Below are 2,920 nucleotides of genomic sequence, written 5' to 3'. Positions count from 1 at the left end.
AAACTAGAGGTGATATTGCTAACTTCATGCAGAGGGATGGAGAGACACTAGTGGATGTGTGGGAAAGGTACAAGAACCTTCTTAAGCAATGCCCAAATCATGGTTTGCTTCTTGGGCAGTGTTACAAACCCTGTACAATGGCCTAAATACTCAAAACAGGGCCTTGGCAGATTCTGCTGCTAATGGCATGTTTATGACTATGTCCTTTAACCAAGCCCATGAGTTGTTAGAACAAATGACTCAAAATTATGCCCAATGGCCTGAAGAGAGAAATCAGCCAAGGAGAGTGGCTGGTTTACATGAGATAGACCCTGTAACAGCTCTTTCAGCCAAGTTTGATGCACTGTCTAATTTAGTGAGAACCCAAGGACAAACCATTGAGGCAAGATTATCTCAATCCCAAGTTCCTGCACCTCAAATACCTGTGACCCAACCTCAAGTTAATGCAATAAACACAAGTGTAACTTGTGTTTGCTGTGGTGGGCCCCATTTGTATGATAGCTGCCCATCCAACCCAGAATCTGTGTTTTATGTGGGAAACCAAAATAGAAACCAAAATATTTTTCCCAATAACTTTAACCAGGGATGGAGGCAGAACCAACAGCCTCAATATTTTCAAGGGCAGGGGCAGCAAGCTGGTCCTTCTAATGCCCAAACAAAAATACCTTTTCCTACCCAGAATTACCAACAAACTTCAAGGCAGCAAGCTATTGTTCAACCTAGTGAGATGCCTATTGCTCCATCCTCTTCTTTAGAAGCTTTGTTAAGGGAATATTTGGTTAAGAATGAGACCAAGCAAAATAGTTTGGAAGCTGTTGTGCAAAGTATTCCAGCATCCCTAAGGAACATAGAATCCCAACTAGGCCATTTAGCAAACACTATGAATACCAGACCTCCTGGTACCTTGCCTAGTAACACTGAAGAGCCTAGGAGAAATAAAGAGCAATGCAATATGATAGAGCTTAGAAATGGCAGATCTGTAAATCAGCCAGAAGCTGTGGTTAGACCTTCCACATTAAAAAAAAAGAAGGGGAGAACATGCAGAAAGAAAAGGAGGCAAATTCTGAACCTGTTCAGAATTCTGTTGTTGATAATAGCCCCCAAGGGGTTGTGCACAATAACTCTTCACCCACTTTGGTCGAATCAGACACTCAGCCCTCTATAGATGAGCCTTTAAGGAATAATTCCATTGAAAAACCTACTCAAAAGGGTTTGACCCCTAAGCCAAATAGTGAGACACCTGCTGCTTTAAAAAGACCTCCACCACCCTTTCCTCAAAGGTTGCAAAAGCAGAAGCAAGATAATCAGTTTAGGAAATTTCTAGACCTCCTAAAACAGTTGCATGTCAACATTCCATTTGTTGATGCATTGGAACAAATGCCCTCTTATGTAAAGTTCATGAAAGAAATTCTTTCAAGAAAAAGGAGGCTAGAAGAGTTTGAGACTGTTGCTCTTACACAAGAGAGCAGTCAATATCTTCTTAGTAAGATACCTCCTAAACTAGGAGACCCAGGAAGTTTTACAATCCCTTGTACCATAGGAGACCACTACATAGGCAGAGCATTGTGTGATTTAGGTGCTAGTATCAACTTAATGCCTTTGAGTGTGTACAAAAAGCTGAAAGTAGGAGAACCTAATCCCACCACTGTCACATTACAGTTGGCTGATAGGTCTCTAGTTTATCCGGAAGGGAAAGTAGAGAATGTTTTGGTTAAAGTAGATAAATTCATTCTACCTGCTGATTTTATAATTTTAGACTATGAGGAAGACAGAGAGGTTCCAATTATTTTGGGAAGGGCTTTCTTAGCCACTGGTGGGGCTGTCATAGATGTTAAGGAGGGTGAGTTGGTCATGAATGTGAATGGGGAACAAGTAAAATTTAATATTTTAAAAGCCATGAAATACCCAAGAGACATTGAGGAATGTTCTAGACTAGATATCATTGACTGTGTAGTCAAAGATAAATTTTTGCATGAGTCCTCATTAGACCCTTTACAAAATTCTGGTTTTGAGGGTCTAGAAATCAATCAAACTGATTCTGAGGAAGTAGTTAAGTGGCTGAATTCTAAAACTGATGTGGTTTGGAAAAATAAAAATTTTGAGTCATTAGAATTGGCCAAGAGAGGATTAAAAATTCCCAAATCTTCAATTGAAGAACCCCCTGTGTTAGAACTTAAGCCTCTGCCTAACCATCTTAGATATGCTTACCTAGGAGAAAAAGATACCTTGCCTGTCATAGTGTCCAATCTGCTCACTGTGCTAGAGGAAGAACAGTTGCTGACTGTTTTAAAAAAATTTAAGAGGGCTATAGGTTGGTCTTTAGCAGACATAAAAGGTATTAGCCCTTCTTATTGCACACATAAAATTCTGTTGACTGACCCAACCAGCAGCTCTAGGGAGCAGCAAAGGAGATTGAACCCAATCATGAAAGAGGTAGTCAAAAAGGAAATAATTAAGTGGTTGGATGCTGGGGTAATATATCCTGTTTCTGACAGTAACTGGGTCAGCCCAGTACAGTGTGTCCCTAAGAAAGGTGGGATCACTGTTGTGGAGAATGAAAAAAAAGAATTAATATCCACAAGGACTGTCACTGGTTGGAGAATCTGTATGGACTACAGAAAACTCAATAAGGCCACTAGGAAGGATCACTTTCCTTTGCCTTTTATTGATCAGATGTTAGATAGATTGGCTGGTAAGGAATACTATTGTTTTCTAGATGGTTATTCAGGGTACAATCAAATAGCCTTAGCTCCTGAAGACCAACCAGACCACTTTCACTTGTCCCTATGGCATCTTTGCCTTTAGGAGAATGCCCTTTGGATTGTGCAATGCACCAGCCACCTTTCAAAGGTGCATGATGGCAATTTTTACTGATATGATAGAACAATTTGTGGAAGTCTTCATGGATGACTTCAGTGTT

The 2,920-nt window shown here is 40.3% G+C and overlaps 1 non-coding gene across 1 annotated transcript; it reads right to left on the bottom strand.

Annotated features, from left to right (window-relative positions):
• On the bottom strand, window positions 1–106 carry LOC133304602 (small nucleolar RNA R71). The gene has a single exon (XR_009750630.1). It is a non-coding gene; the product is annotated as a small nucleolar RNA R71 (small nucleolar RNA).
• Between the last annotated feature and the right edge of the window lie 2,814 nt (window positions 107–2,920).

Source organism: Gastrolobium bilobum, unplaced genomic scaffold (assembly GCF_033153095.1).
Source record: "Gastrolobium bilobum isolate Gb01-03AN ecotype WA unplaced genomic scaffold, APGP_CSIRO_Gbil_v1 utg138633, whole genome shotgun sequence".
Lineage (NCBI taxonomy): Eukaryota > Viridiplantae > Streptophyta > Magnoliopsida > Fabales > Fabaceae > Gastrolobium > Gastrolobium bilobum.
The sequence above is the reverse complement of the archived record's forward strand: the minus strand, read 5'-3'. Positions and strand labels throughout refer to the sequence as shown.